At 30.4% G+C, this 17,063-nt stretch overlaps 1 long non-coding RNA gene across 1 annotated transcript in view; it reads right to left on the reverse strand.

The window, feature by feature from the left end:
* Positions 1 to 9,498: 9,498 nt before the first annotated feature.
* LOC135953417 (uncharacterized) overlaps positions 9,499 to 17,063 on the reverse strand; it is a 136,730-nt gene continuing 129,165 nt past the window's right edge. The window contains exon 3 of the long non-coding RNA XR_010576211.1: positions 9,499 to 9,600. This is a non-coding gene — a long non-coding RNA (uncharacterized LOC135953417). The remainder of the gene's footprint in view (positions 9,601 to 17,063) is intronic.

A 17,063-nucleotide genomic window follows, 5' to 3' on the forward strand; every position in this document is an offset into this window, starting at 1 on the left:
CAGTTGGCAATGGCCAGTGAAACTGTAAAAGTAATGATTACAAAGAGTAGCCAGTCTTTTGTTTTCACAAATTTGTAAACTTTTATACGAAAAATTTGTTCGTAAATATTCCCAGAATGAAAGCAAACAAAAAAAAAAGAACTGAAAAATAACAAAAACTAAGTATAAACGTTTGTTAATATTGTTGATGTAAAATGACTGGAATGAAGTAAATTCTTTGTTGTTGCTTAAAAGTTGATGTTGATGATGTTTTTTTTGCAGCCTTTTGGTCTAGTTGCCTGTGTGTTTGGTTGCGTGTCTGTATTTGTATGTGGCTGTGTCTGTCTGGCAACAATTGCCTTTTATAATTAAATGATTTTCAATGCCAAGTGAAGTGTTTTGTAAATGTGTTAAAAGCTCAATGTTATTTTCAATAACAATACAATACACAGAGCGAAAACAGTACAGGGTCCTCAACAAATGTTAGACAGATCCTCAACATATTAAACAATTTAAAATATTTCAAATACCTTTGCAACGGAGTATATAAGACAAAAGTAAGTCGGACATACAATGGATTTTACCCCGAATTTTTTTTCATTTAATTTTTTTATACCCTTTGCCATGAGTGGCAATGGTATATATAAGTATGTCATTCCGTTTGTAATTTCTACATTGTTCATTTACGACCCCACAAAGTATATATATTCTGGATCGCTATAGATAGCGAAGTCGATATAGCCATGTCCGTTAGGTTGTCCCGATATTTTTTTTGATTTCGCTAACGCAAGAAGTTTTGAAAAGTAGTTATTTTCATGATTATATTTCGCTATCCTTAAATTCGATACATATTATAAATATGCCACGACTATATATAAAAACGACACTACAAATTTGCTACATACAGTGGAGTTCGTTTATAACGTACATCGGTTATAACGATTTTTTTATAAAAAAAAATTCCGGAAAAAAAATTTTCCTGACCCAAAACATTTACTTTCAAATTATATACCAATTATTACGGTTTGTCATTTATTATAAGTTTTATTTTATTGTACATTAATTGCAAGTATGTATAAAATATATCAATAAAAAAAAATTGTATCTCGTTTTTTTTTTAAGCATACGGTTCAGGTTTGTAAAAACGTTTTCAAAAGTAGAGCCCTCAAGATGGCATGTAATTCGATTTTTTTACTTTGTGTAAAATTACGCAAACTTTGATACCTCTTGTGAAAGTTAGATCGAAAAAACATGTTTCTCATCCAAAGACGGGACAGCCTAATGTCCGTCTGTATGTTGAAATCAACTTTCCGTAGCCCCTAAATAACTTACATAGATGATTCATTTTAAAATAAAAAAAAAAATTGGAAAAAACTTTTTTAAAAAACAATTTCGAAAAGAAAAAATTTTAAACAAATTTAAAAAAAAACTTTTTTATAAAAAAATTTAAATTTTGTTTACCTAAAAATATTTTAAAAAAATTATTTTTAAGTATAATTTGGTGAAGAGTATCTAAGATTCGGCACAGCCGAATATAGCTCTCTTACTTGTTTTTAATTAAAATAGAAATTTTAAAAAAAATAAAATTTTTTCATTATTAATTTAAAATTTTTTTTTTTAAATTTTGTTTACCTAAAAATATTTAAAAATTTTATTTTAAGATATAATTTGGTGAAGCGCACATAAGATTCGGCACAGCCGAATATAGCTTTTTTACTTGTTTAAATTATTTTAGAGATTTGCACCTCAGACTGACAGACACACCAAACCATTATGGAAAAATTTGGGACCATGTTTTGAATTTTCACTGCTCAACAAACTTATGCCGTTTGAACGTTATTTGTTTTCACAATTTCTCTGCGTGTAAAAACTTTTATTTTTAATCAACAAAAATTTTACTTTTACATTTCCTTTTCTCAATTTTTCACCCTCCAATCCTTCATTGTGGTGAAGTTGTAAACACAGGCACACAATCATGCACACAGCAACAACAAAAAAATAAGTTTGTTTCCTTTTTATGCACACATACGAGTACATACTTTAAACAAATTTGCACACAGATGCAGATACATATGTTCATACAACTGTAAATATGTTCAAAAGAGTACAATTGTTATTGTTGTTTTGTAGTGTAAAACATTTACACGCAATTTTCAAGTGGTATGCAAATTATTTAATCATTTAAATTGGAAAATTGTTGAAATTCTCCTAAAGATCTCTTGATAGGCAGTGCTGTTGTGCTCTGCCGGTAAATGCAACACAATACAAAGACTCATTGACTCTCACTGGATGGCTGCCTGGCTGGCTGGCTGACTGACTAAAGTGCATGAATGAATGAATGCATGAGTGAGTGAATGCAAGAATGACTGACTATTTGACTCACTAAATAACTGACTTCTGCATTACAATGGTTGCATTCGTATTTGCTCATCTGTCTGGGCTGGCAAGTATTTCATGCCTTATTGTATATAGGACTCAATTCTCCAGGTTCTTTCTCCAGTTATTCTCTTTTTTCTTGCCTTATTTCTTGTTTCTTATACAAGTTTTTGTTTTTGTAGGTGTTTTATGGTGAATGCAATCAAACCACCGGTAGTTTATAGACTGGTTTATAGATAATAACTTCTGTTTCTGTTCTATTTGCTGTCATCAGTGTAAGGTCCCTGCTCTACTTGACAATAACAGAATAAATGATCTGTCTGTATGTGTATGTGTGAGTTAGTCTGATTTGTGTTTGTTGTTGGCTGTATTGGGGGGATATTGTTTAAATGCTTAATACAATATTGTATCAATCTACGGGTATTGTTTTATATTGTAATGAATTTCTATCTATCTATTTATTTATTTATTTGTGTCTCTCTCTGTGTGTATGGATGTCTGTCTGTCTGTCTGACTGTGAGACTGCCTGTGTAAATTTTATTTAAATATTTGTTTTTGTTGTGTTGTGCCATGATTAAATTAAGTTGATGCAGTCTATTGTTGTGCTGCTACTGCTGATATTGTCTATAGTTGAGTTATACAACACAGTCAATCATGCAAATGTTGCAAATTGGTTTTTATTATAATAGCAAGAATAACAACCAAAACATATACCCCATCCCCTCCCCCTGCAACAAACTGAACTTTTTCTTTTCTCTGTGTTTACCATAAACCCCAACTCCCCAAATATCCTCATTTCCCATTCACTCCTTTTCCTGCTGTCTATCATCATCATCATCATATGAACCGAAAAAATAAAATATAAAAAGGGATTGGTTTACACATCTAGATATACATTTAAATGGAAAAAATGAAGAGTGTCTCAATATAATCAACCATACATTATGAATAAATGTGTAAATATTTTATATACAATACAATTTATATTTACATGTGTATGTACAAAATGGTTTTGTGTAAAACAACTGTATGCACGATTATTTGTAAGCATTAAGGCGACCCGTTTTTTTGGAGGAAAAATAAAGTGCCGATGGTACCAACTAAAATGAAAGTTTAGTTTGTTTGATCAGAGTATTTCTCAAAATGTTTGTTCTGGTTTTTGACATAGATATAGTTAAGGTAATTAGTTTGAATTAACACGTTATAAACCTCATATAAATTCACCGAAACATTTTTTTCAGTTTTTCGATATTCAATCTAGTTCGAATTTTATTTAAATTTCTCGAAACTAACTTTCCGAACTTGTTCCGATAATCTAATCACAATATGGATATCAAAATAAGCGTAATTGCATAAGCTTTCCATTGGTATATAATAATTTATAATTCCATGGGGTTATAAAACAAACAGTTTAGTTTAACTAAAATACTTGCAAAATTTCATGCAAAAAAAAGTTATTTCTTTGCGATTAACATTTTTATATTTTTTACTAATTTTATCATATAAATGAACAAAATTTGTTTTGAACTTTGGTAAACTTTATAGATAAAATAGGTTTCCAAAAATTTAAATAAAATTCTAAGTTGATGGAATTTTGATAAACTGCAAAACCCGTTTCGGTGAAATTATATGAGGTTTATAACGTATTAATTTAATTAATCATATGTAAATATTAAAAAAAAAAAACTTAACATTTTTCCAAAAAAGATACAAAAGTTCGAATATTTTTGGACTAGATATTTCATTGAAAGTGCCTGATAACAATATTTTATATGTTTCCTTTGGGAAAAATATGAAAATAGGACAAACATTTCGGGAATCGGTATCTTATTTTGATCAACAACTTTTTTTGGGGCCACCCTAGTAAGTATGCGTGTTCCTTTCATTCTTCCTTTTTTATCACAATGTATGTGTATTCGTAACTTAACAATACTTTGACTTCTATGTCCACAACTTCCTGCATCTCCTTCGTTACAAGAACATGTGTATGTGTGTATTTTTGTAGCTTTTTTAAGGGTCTTTGTTTAAGCTTTTCCGTTATGTAGGGTTCGTTTTGTTCATGGCTTGATGAGCTCATGTTGCGGCTGTTGGTTGTTGTATTCTCAAGAGTATTGCCTCAATATGTTGTTGGCAATATTTCGTTCGTTTCTACAATTGTTGATCAATGTTTTGTTACTATTTTAACATACAAGCTGATCCATCACAACAGCAGCACAGTCAGCCAGACACCGGCTGGTTAGGTAGACTGTGTGAGTTAAAGTGAGTGAGTTAAAATTTAATCACTAGTAGACAACCATTCAACCAACCAGTCAGCCAAAGAGTCTGCCTGTAGTGTGTAAGTTTGAGTATTTGTATGTGTTGTTATCAAAGGATATAAAATGTTTGTTTTGTGTTTGCTTTTGTATTCATACATTTATTCTATACACTTTATTATATTAAAGCATATAATGACGGAAGTTTATGGTTTTTAGCTTTCTTTTATTGTTGATTTGTTTGTGTAATACTCTTGTTTTGTTTGCTTTATTTACAGATAAATATTGGAAAATATAATCGAGAATGAGGACCCCGTGAACTTCAAAGTAAATCAGGAATTAGTTGCCAGCAGTGGGAGAGACAGAGAGCATTGATTGAACATCAACGTCTAGGAATTCCCTAAAATTCATTAATTATTCAAAAAATGTTTCAACAATATTCAAAAATCATAAGCAATTTTATACAAATTCCTATTTGTTATCTGTTATTGCATTTTACCTGAAATATTTGTTTTAATAAATCACAAGAATTTGTTTATTTTTAATATTATAATATAATTTTTTTAATAGCACCCAACCTCCTGCAACACACTTTTGGTGTAATGTTTTGTTTATAAAAACTAAAAAAAATATTTTACCGTTTTTCCCAGGATTTATGTTTTTTTGCATTTTTCTCCTTAAATAGTGATTAAATCGGGCCGAAAACACCTATTCCGAGATATTGAACTTTGAAACAACAGCTTCTAACAATGTTCCTTATAGCTACATATAAAACACTTAATATCTTAATTTTCAGCAAAGGTAGAATCTTAAAAGTTGGACTACTAAAAGCAATTAAGATGGGCTATCGATCTGTATTTTCAAAACATTTTAAGCAAAGTGCCACGCCCCTTTGGTATAATGATTTTAAGGCGTAAATAGCCTTTTTATTAAAATTTTAATAGTGGACATGACAATGGACATCAATAGTATAAGCTTTATTGTTCTCCTCTTTTCGGCCTCCGCCGTAGTGAAACTTTCAACGTAATACTTCATCTACGTTCCGAGATATGGAACTTTGAAAATTATATTGACAAGGCCAACAGCTTCTAACAACGCTCCTTATAGCTGCATGTAAAACGCTTAATATCTTAATTTTCAGCAAAGGTAGAATCTTAAAAGTTGGAGTACTAAAAGAAATTAAGATGGGCTATCGAGCTGTATTTTCAGAAAAGTGCCACGCCTATTAGTTTCCGAAAACGAAAGGTGTTTATGATAAATTCCTCAAATACTTGAAGTGGGCGTGGCAGTGGGCGGTAAAAATAAAGCCTATGTTGAAGTCCTGATTTCAACCTACACTATGGTGCGACTTCCAGCTCATTATCTCTACTAGTTTCTGAGATATTAAGCGTTGAAAATAATAGTTAGCAGGAATCCACCTGCTATTTAATTATGTTCTCCTGGTGTTTTACAAAAATTTGTAAATATTGTTTTTTTCAAAAATATTGGTTTCGTTATAGCTACATTCGGATCATTATGTCGTTGGATCTAGTTTAGCTAGGATAATGAAATTTTGTACGCAAGGAGCAATTAAGATGGACTATCGAACAGTATTTTAAGCAAAGTGCCACGCCCCTTAGGTGTTAAGATTTTAAGGCGTAAACAGCGTGTTATTAAAATTTTAATAGTGGACATGACAATGGACATCAAAAGTATAAGCTTTACTGTTCTCCTCTTTTCGGCCTCCGCCGTAGTGAAACTTTCAACTTGATATCTCATCTACGTTCCGAGATATTGAACTTTGAAAATGATATTGACAAGGCCAACAGCTTCTAACAATGCTCCTTATAGCTATATGTAAAAAACTTAATATCTAAATTTCCAACAAAGGTAGGTCCCTAAAATTTGGAGTACTAGATGCAATTAAGATGGGCTATCGATATATATTTTCAAAACATTTTAAGAAAAGTGCCACGCCCCTTAGGTGTTATGATTTTAAGGCGTATATAGCGTTTTATTAAAATTTTAATAGTGGACATGGCAATGTAAATTAAAGGTATAAGCTTTATTGTTCTCCTCTTTTCGGCCTCTACCGTAGTGAAATTTTCAACGTAATATCTCCTCTACCTTCCGAGATATGGAACTTTGAAAATTATATTGACAAGGCCAACAGCTTCTAACAACGCTCCTTATAGCTGCATGTAAAACGCTTAATATCTTAATTTTCAGCAAAGGTAGAATCTTAAAAGTTGGAGTACTAAAAGCAATTCAGATGGACTATCGAACTGTATTTTCAGAAAAGTGCTACGCCTATTAGTTTCCGAAAAAGAAAGGTGTTTATGATAAATTCCTCAAATACTTGAAGTGGGCGTGGCAGTGGGCGGTAAAAGTAAAGCCTATGTTGAAGTCCTGATTTCAACCTACACTATGGTGCGACTTCCAGCTCATTATCTCTACTAGTTTCCGAGATATTAAGCGTTGAAAATAATAGTTAGCAGGAATCCACCTACTATTTAATTATGTTCTCCTGGTGTTTTATAAAAATTTGTAAATATTGTTTTTTCAAAAATATTGGTTTTCTTAAAGCTACATTCGGGTCATTATCTTGTTGGTTCTAGCTTAGCTAGGATACTGAAATTTTGTACGCTAGGAGCAATTAAGATGGACTATCGAGCAGCATTTTAAGCAAGGTGCCACGCCCCTTAGGTGTTATGATTTTAAGGCGTAAATAGCGTGTTATTTAAATTTTAATAGTGGACATGACAATGGACATCAAAAGTATAAGTTTTATTGTTCTCCTCTTTTCGACCTCCTCCCTAGTGAAACTTTCAACTTAATATCTCATCTACGTTCCGAGATATTGAACTTTGAAAATGATATTGACAAGGCCAACAGCTTCTAACAATGCTCCTTATAGCTACATATAAAACAGTTAATAACTTAATTTTCTGCAAAGGTAGAACCTTAAAATTTGGAGAACTAGAAGCAATTAAGATCGGCTATCGATATGTGTTTTCAAAACATTTTAAACAAAGTGCCACGCCCCTTAAGCGTTATGATTTTAAGGCGTAAATAGCGTTTTATTAAAATTTTAATAGTGGACATGACAATGGAAATTAAAAGTATAAGCTTTATTGTTCTCCTCTTTTCGACCTTCTCCGTAGTGAAACTTTCAACGTAATATCTCCTTTACGTTCCGAGATATTGACCTTTGAAAATGATATCGACAAGGCCAACAGCTTCTAACAACGCTCCTTATAGCTGCATGTAAAACGCTTAATATCTTAATTTCCAGAAAAGGTAGAACCTTAAAAGTTGGAGTACTAAAAGAAATTAAGATGGGCTATCGAGCTGTATTTTCAGAAAAGTGCCACGCCTATTAGTTTCCGAAAACGAAAGGTGTTTATGATAAATTCCTTAAATACTTGAAGTGGGCGTGGCAGTGGGCGGTAAAAGTAAAGCCTATGTTGAAGTCCTGATTTCAGCCTACACTATGGTGCGACTTCCAGCTCATTATCTCTACTAGTTTCCGAGATATTAAGCGTCGAAAATAATAGTTAGCAGGAATCCACCTCCTATTTAATTATGTTCTCCTGGTGTTTGACAAAAATTTGTAAATATTGTTTTTTTCAAAAATATTGGTTTCGTTATAGCTACCTTCGGGTCATTATGTCGTTGGTCCTAGCTTAGCTGGGATACTGAAATTTTGTACGCTAGGAGCAATTATGATGGACTATTGAGCAGAATTTTAAGCAAAGTGCCACGCCCCTTAAATGTTAAGATTTTAAGGCGTAAACAGCGTGTTATTAAAATTTTAATAGTGGACATGACAATGGACATCAAAAGTATAAGCTTTACTGTTCTCCTCTTTTCGGCCTCCGCCGTAGTGAAACTTTCAACTTGATATCTCATCTACGTTCCGAGATATTGAACTTTGAAAATGATATTGACAAGGCCAACAGCTTCTAACAATGCTCCTTATAGCTATATGTAAAAAACTTAATATCTAAATTTCCAGCAAAGGTAGGTCCCTAAAATTTGAAGTACTAGATGCAATTAAGATGGGCTATCGATATGTATTTTCAAAACATTTTAAGAAAAGTGCCACGCCCCTTAGGTGTTATGATTTTAAGGCGTATATAGCGTTTTATTAAATTTTAATAGTGGACATGGCAATGTAAATTAAAAGTATAAGCTTTATTGTTCTCCTCTTTTCGGCCTCCACCGTAGTGAAATTTTCAACGTAATATCTCCTCTACCTTCCGAGATATGGAACTTTGAAAATGATATTGACAAGGCCAACAGCTTCTAACAACGCTCCTTATATCTGCATGTAAAACGCTCTGTTTCGCCACCCGCTGAATCCGAAAAAGAAATCCATTCTTTGATTTTTTAAATTTTAAAAATAATTTTAATAAAATGCACCACAGTGTCAAGGTTTTAGTCATTGCTAATTTTTATGGCGCCTGAATTCCGGCAACACATTATTATGTTTTTCCTTATATAGCGCTTAAATCGAGCCGAAAACACCTATTAAGTATTATTTCTTTTCCTAGACTTTATACTTTAAATTTTCCTGGTATTTTGCAAAAAAAATAAAATACATATTTATTTGAGTATATTTTTCGAAAATTTATTTTATATACATATTAACAAATTCAATTTACATTTCATTTAAATGTTTTTTAATTATTTTTTTTATTTAGTTAAATATTAAGAACTAATAAATAAATAATAAAGTAACGATTATAAAATAATAAACGAAATAATTTGCAATTTTTATAATATTATCAAAGTGTAATATTATCTGATTGAAAATTGTTTAATAGTTTGAATATCGTTATAAAGCAAATTGAGACACTGATAAAATGGGACTATAACATAAATAACCCATTAAATATCTTATATCGAGGCTTTATATTCAATAAAGGCTTTCTGCAATAAAAACTCGCATCACGAATACAATATAGATTGTATGGCTATCTTAAAGGTCCAATAATTTGCAAGAATTTTTCTGAAATTAAAAGAAAACATAATTTTGTAAATTAGTATTTTATGTTTAAATAAATACTTATATTAAATGATCTATACTGAATAATTCGCAAAAAAAAATTGTATACATCAAATGAAAGTTTATTTAGTTTATGATTTTGAAACTTCTGTTGACTTTTCAAAGGCTTTTATACTAAATATGTAAGAGATATAAAGTCCAGAAATTTATTTGTGATTCTTTAAAAAAAACACAAAACTTCATTGAATGCGAAAAAGTAGATGTATGCGCATTTGCCACACTGTTGCGGCCATTTAGAGACTTGGAAATGGTTGTGTCAGCAAAAGGGTTGCTTTGTTGATTTTATTAAATTTGTTTACATTTCAAAGTAATTAATTGTACAAACATTAAAATTACAAAAGAAAGCAATTCAGTGTGAGTTTTAATGAAGAGGTCACCTGACAATACATTCAATCGTTTTAATTAACAAAGTACACACATTCGCATAGAAAAAAAAACACTCACACACATACACGCTTTTTAAAAAATAAAAATTAAATAAAGGGGAATATGCTTGTATTTGTTAAATAAAAAATGAAAGGTAAACAAAAAAGTAATGGGAAATTATGACAAAATTAAAAATAAATTTAAAACGCCGGGCTTTTTCTAGGCATAGGAAGTGGTTAATCAAATTGAGTGTTTTAAATGTTAAATTAACAAACAAGTTTATTAAATGGTGGATAACGCAAGAACTAACTCAATGTTTTTAATGTTGAAATAGCCCCTTGTTGAGGATGGCCGATTGCTAGTACTGAAGTGGTGCAGAAATATACTTGTTGGTCGACTTCTTTTTCTCGGTGAAATAATTGTGAAGATTCCTTTTTGATGTTCTTGATTTTAAATAGTAACCGAATAGGACAACAGACAGACGGACATGGCTACATTGACTCCTCTATCTATAACGATCAAGAATAAATATATTTTATGGGGTCGCAAATATAAAATTTTAATACTATAAACACACACATTATCTAAAGATGTTTTTGTCGTTTTTAATATATGTTTAAACATTTTTCTTTTTATCTATGTTCAAATTTTCCGATGCTGTTTAAACAGTTTGACGATGAACCTTGACTATGACTATATAAAATTATCTCATCCCCTTTTGATAAAAAATGTCAAATTTGGCACACTTTCAATGTCAAATTTTGTATTAAAAAAAATACAAAGAATGTTTTTTTCTGAAAGGATTTTAATATTAAGCTATTCTAATTACATTAATGATGTTAAACAAGCTACTGACATTGAAATTACTCGTATACTTTAGGTCTGGGTTAACAAAAAATACATTATGTCTTATTTCAATACAAATTTAAAGCTTTTTTAAAGCCTTTTACTAAGTGTTTTTATAATTCTGCAAAAATATAAGATTAAATGTTTTTGTTACTATTAAAAAAGCTTTTATAATAAATATCAAAAGATATACAGCCACCAATTAAAGGTAAATACAAAGAAAAATAAATTTAAATGCGATATCCAAATGAAAAGAAAAATATGTTGAAAAGCAACAGCAGTAATTTAAGGAAAAAAGCAACATCCTTGACTTATTGTTAAGACATTTTTTGTTCGTAATTTTGTATATCGTTAAACCGAATTTTCAACTGTTTTTTTTTATTTTAATAACAAACAAAGTGTAATAAGTTGTTGATTATGTTTTTGTAGCAGTTTCCTGTGCAACCATCATTTAGTTGTGAAACATTGAGCCCCTCTAGTCATGGCAACCTATAAGTAGGTTTTTCATGTGGTTTTCATTACGAATCCTTCAAGCTAAATTCAAATTAAGAAGAAAACGAACTAAGTAATTTTTTGTTTTGTTTTGTTGAGGCTTTGTAGCACCACGCACTTTAAAAAGGCTTATTATGGTTGCATTGATATGAAATGAAATTTGTAAAACAAACAACAAAAAAAAAAAAGAAAAGTTGATAGAAAATTTCATATGTACGTATGTATTTAACCCGTTTTATTTTCATTTCAACAATTTGAAAGTTTAAGGGAAATAAAAATACCACAGCAACCAAACTACATTACAGTTTAACGTATGATCGTATAGAAATAAAAAAAAACACACAAAAAATGAAATGAAATAAAAAGTAGCTACTAGTTTAAGGCTTAATGTTTTAGTTACAAATGTGTGGTGAAAAAAGTTTTATTTCTATTTTAAACTGCACTTAAAAAAATGCAGCAAAAAAATGTAGCAAAATGATTTATAATAGAAAACCAAGTGAAACGACCTTAAATTACGCATCAACAATTTATGAGGGGCCTATATGAGAATTGAAAAGCTTTTCAAATGAAACATTAAAAAGCCGAGGTTTGTAGGAAAATTCTTTTAATGAAAGTCATTACAAGAAATTATTTAAAGAATAAACTATATTCATTAAAGATTTAAGGGATTTTGTTTGGTTTTTTTTTTCTTATACAGCAGAAGACTCACTTTTGTTGGCCAAAATTAAGAGAGAGAAAAAATCGAAAAATATTTGTTATAGTTACAAACACACACATTTCATTCAGTTGCTGAACAAAACTTTGTCAGTGTGGTTTCCTAGATGGAAAAGTTTGTCGTATTTTTTTTTGTTTCGCTGTTGTTTAAATGCAACAACGAACCACTGTTGCTTGCTGGATAATTTTTGCTATTTCGCAATTTTTACGTTTTTTTTTTCACACAATTTTTGTTTTTGTGCTAGAGCTGCTAACAAATGTTGTTACATGAGCTCGCACTTGTACTTTGGAAAACTAAAACAAGGACAAGGGCATTTTAACTAAACAAAACGAAAAACACTAAACAAAAGCACAGCACTATAGAGATTGTGAATACATATATAGCTAAATAAAAAAAACAAAAAAACAACTACAGTTACCACACAACTACAACTATAAAAATTCATCAACATAAAACAAAAGAGAAGAAATTGTAGCAACAACTACAACTACTACAACAACAGCAGCAAGAAAAACTATTTGAAAAGCATAAAATGCAATTTTGTACTTTGCCACAGCAAAAATATTTACAGCCTAAATCGGTTAAGTTTTTGTTGTTGCTAGTTTTCAAAAACAACTTGAAAACATTCATGTATATGAATACACATACACACACTTAAAATACATGAACACACACTCACACACCCACAAACACCAGCCTGAAAGAAAAAGCTATTATATTCCAGCAGTTCTAGGAACTAGTGATTATACATACCTATCACTTAGGGTCACAACCACTCACATAACTAGCTACATGACTAGTTATTTGACCCTTTTTGATTACAATGAAACTGTTGGATAGCTGGTCCAATGTAGTCAACGCATTGGATTCAACTTACTGGTTACATAGTGTCAGTTACTTTACTAGCTACCTAACTGGTTGCTTGATCAGCTACATAACTAGTTATTTTAACATGTACGGGTGCTAATTGACCACAAATAGTTATCTAAAAAGACATATCACAGACAGTCCAATAAACGATTGCTTGTAAACAAACCTTGCTCCGACAACTCTCCAAAATATTACTTATAAAATGTAGTACAACATAAACGTTTAATGTGACTTCACTATAGGTTACGTAGAGACACTAAAGTGACAATTGACTTCACGCTATTTTACATGGGATATCAGTATACTTAAGCAAAAATAATAATAAACTGTATGAGAATTATATCAACACAATTTGTATAAAACCAGTTTGTACGAATTACTCACAAAACGTTTAAGGTGACTACACTCTAGATTACTTAGAGACACTTGAGTGGCAACTGTATAATAACCAATTGTCTTCTTTCTCTACTACAAAGAGCACATACGTGTCAAATGACCCAAAATATATCAATTGGAGTTAGTCAAGTGATCAGACATTAGCGACAACTACTGTCTATAAGGAATACATTGACTACTTGCTTAACTGCTGGGATGTGCAGTTGCATTTTTTATATGTATTCATACATTCCAACATACAAATATATTTTAGTATTGTAGATTTGCTGAAACCACCAAACCAACTCAAACCTCGAACAATGAAAACCTTTTCTGTTACAGGCAACCATTATTCCTACACAACTCGAGCCCCAGCAAGAAGCACACAAACCTCATCAACATTTGGCTGGTGAAATGTAACAAGTTTATGAAAAGTACTTGAAAGGAAAACTAAAAGAAATATTTGTTGTAGCTCAAAATAATAACAACAGAAATAGCAAAACAAAAAAATAAAAAAATAATATATTATGTACAACAAAAAGTTTTTCCTCATTTGTTTCTTATTTTGTTTTTTTATTTCCTTTTTTGTTACCTCTCAAATTTATTGTTTTGTTGCAAATTTTACACGCACAACTTACGAACAACAACAAACCTTGCAAATGTGACATAATATATACAAATATTTAATTTAAAATTTCATTGGTGTTGGTGTGTTTTATATGCTTGAGTATGTTGCTGCTGCATGCCACCATAAATGTTTGAGAGCTTTTAAACTTGTTTGTTTTTAAATTCCAAAAAAAAATGTTATAGTTTTTGGTTTTAAGTTTTAGTTTTATATACAATTTACTGCAGTGGTTTGAGATTGTGGTTTGACAATAGATTTATTTTATATTCATAGCAGGTGTGAGATCAGTCAAAAGGGTGAACTCATTATGTACCCAAATACATTGGGTACCATACGAATTGAAGCCATGAGACCTTTTGCATGTCCGAAATGAAATGTTGGAAAGCTATAAAAGAAAATCATTTCTGCACCGAATCATTACTTGCGACAGCCAAATCGACACCGAAGCCAAATATCTATCCATAGCGTTAAGGTCATGTTCTCTATTTGGTGGGAGCAAAGGCAGTTGATGCTGAAAGCTATCGATGTTGAACGCTATCTCTGGGATACGATTCACCTTAGAACAGAGTATTAGAAATAGGCTTAATTCGTCCTTGCTCTCAAAAGATGAGCAGATCTTTTGGTTCGGAATCCATATGTTGCCAGAAAGATGGGAAAAGGTCATAGCTAACAATAGCCAATGCTTTGAATAAATTTATATTTAAAAAATCCTTTTTAGTCATACAATCAATACATATAAAATTCTGTAGAATTCATTAAGCTCAGTTATTGAAATATAAAATTTGGGTTTTCATAATTTAAAATTATAATTATAAATAATATAGTTTAGCGGTAACGGTAATTGTAGTTATTGCAGTAAAAATAGCTTAGCGGAAACGGTAGTCAAGCAAAAATAGTTAAAAACAATTTTTGGTGAAAAAAGGCGAAAAAAGTTTCTGTTGAAAAAAAAGAATAGCTGAAAAACAATTTTGGTGAACAAAAATTTGGTTTTTTACTTATATCTCAAGCATTTGTGGGTCGCTTTTAAAAGGCAACCTAAGTTGGACTACAATGGAATTCTAAGAAAGTTTCCTCAAGAAATCATAGGTCTAATATCAAATCCTATCTTGCGCATTTTGTATTTTATCCAATAAAAAAAACTATGAAATAAATATATATACTGAAATATCATTGGATAAAAGACGAAATGCGCAAGATAGGATTTGATTTTAGACCTATGGTTTCTTGGGGAAACTTTCTTAAAATTTTCCGTAAATGCGTTTCTGCTATACGATTTTTCGTGAAAAAAATCGTCCCACCCTAATGTACATACATGTCAAAACATTTACATTCCAGTAATTATTTGCCGCAAATTCATCTTCTCTGGCTTTTAGTTTCAGAATTTTAGAGCAACAAATTTTAATTTTATAACATTTTTTTATTCTCGTGTTATTATTTGTTGTTTTGATACATAAACAGACACAATACTAAGAGTGTCCATATTATGTCATTTTATCTTTTAATGGTCTTTACACACACTTACATACAATTGTACATAAATGCACAAACAAAATTTTAATTACTCATACATGATTATATACACTCACTCAAACTAAAGTCTCTGTGTGTGTGAGTGTGTGTGAGTGCATATGACAGTATTTATGTAGTTGCTTACATTTATGTTGTAGCAATTTTTCATCGCTTGATTTGTGGTCTCATTAAAAACGTGACAAAATGTATGGTTTAAATAAGTATTTCAACCTGTTTCAACAATTGCAAAACTGTTAAGTTTGAATGAATGAATGGATGGATGAATAAAATAAAAATACCCCTTCACCTTGCACTCATATCCACTCGCTCATCCACGCAGTTTGGCATACACATTTATACCTTCATTCTTAAATTGCAATCTGTATGTTTTTAAGTATGAGAGTGAAGGTAGAGTGTGTGTGTGTAGAGAGTAAAGAAAATGTCATTTTTTATTATATTACTTTACGTTTTATAACGCTGTAAAGTTTAAACTTTGTTGATGAATTGTGGTTGGCAAAAGGATTTATATGAACAATTTACCATCACATTTACAGCCACAATACTGCATACTTTCCTGCCATCACCATCACCATCAGCAGCAACAGCATTGCAGCAGCAAAAGAAGAGGTACAAAAAGTAAACCCAAGTAAAACATCAACAACATTTTCACCTGTATTGCCATTACCATTACTCTTGTATAGCATGCAATTTACAACTTAAAACTCATATAATGCAGTTGATATATGTGATTGTTTTATACACACACACACACTCTCTCACCCATACTCACACTACTGTGTATGTGTGTAATTGTATATTTGTGATTGAAAAACTTTTACCATCGTTATAGTTTATAGTTCTCAAGCAATGTAGTTATATAAAAAAGGCAGATGAAAATAGTTACCCCGCAAAGAACTGCAACAGGAAAAATTTATAGAGTTACAAAAAATATATGTACTTAAAAAAAAGTAACTGTAATCTGGAAAAAGAGATTTTAGAATTACAAATGTTATTTCATTGTGTTTTACTTATTATTATTTTCTCTTTGCAATTGTTATTATTAATTCCCAGCTAAAACAGATTTGAAACTAGAAAACAAATTTAACAATTATTGTTACACACAATTTTTTTGGATTAATTGGGTTGATTTTAATGTAACATATAACAAAATGTAAAAAGTTTATTAACATTTAGTAGAGTATTTTATATTTATATGTATAATAAATACCTTAAAGTTTTTAGCGCAAACATAGTAGAACAAATTCGGACAATCCATTAAAAAGTTTAATATTCCGATTAAAATACATACGTATGATTAATATTATTTGGTTTTTATGAAATAAAATGAACATTAGACTGGCCCAAAATTCAAATAGAACTATCTGTTTTTAACACAAAGGAACAATTTTATATTATTTTTTTTTGACGGATTTTAATGAAATGTCTGATATTTTAATTTACTTAAAATTACCTTTAATTTTTATAAGATCAAAAAATCACTATTTGACTTAAATGTTTACGCATTTCAAAATCAAAATATGACTATTGTTATCTGAAACATGTTAATCACAACAAATTTAGCAGCAACACGTTGAAACAAAATTTCAG

Source organism: Calliphora vicina, chromosome 3 (assembly GCF_958450345.1).
Source record: "Calliphora vicina chromosome 3, idCalVici1.1, whole genome shotgun sequence".
Taxonomy (NCBI): domain Eukaryota; kingdom Metazoa; phylum Arthropoda; class Insecta; order Diptera; family Calliphoridae; genus Calliphora; species Calliphora vicina.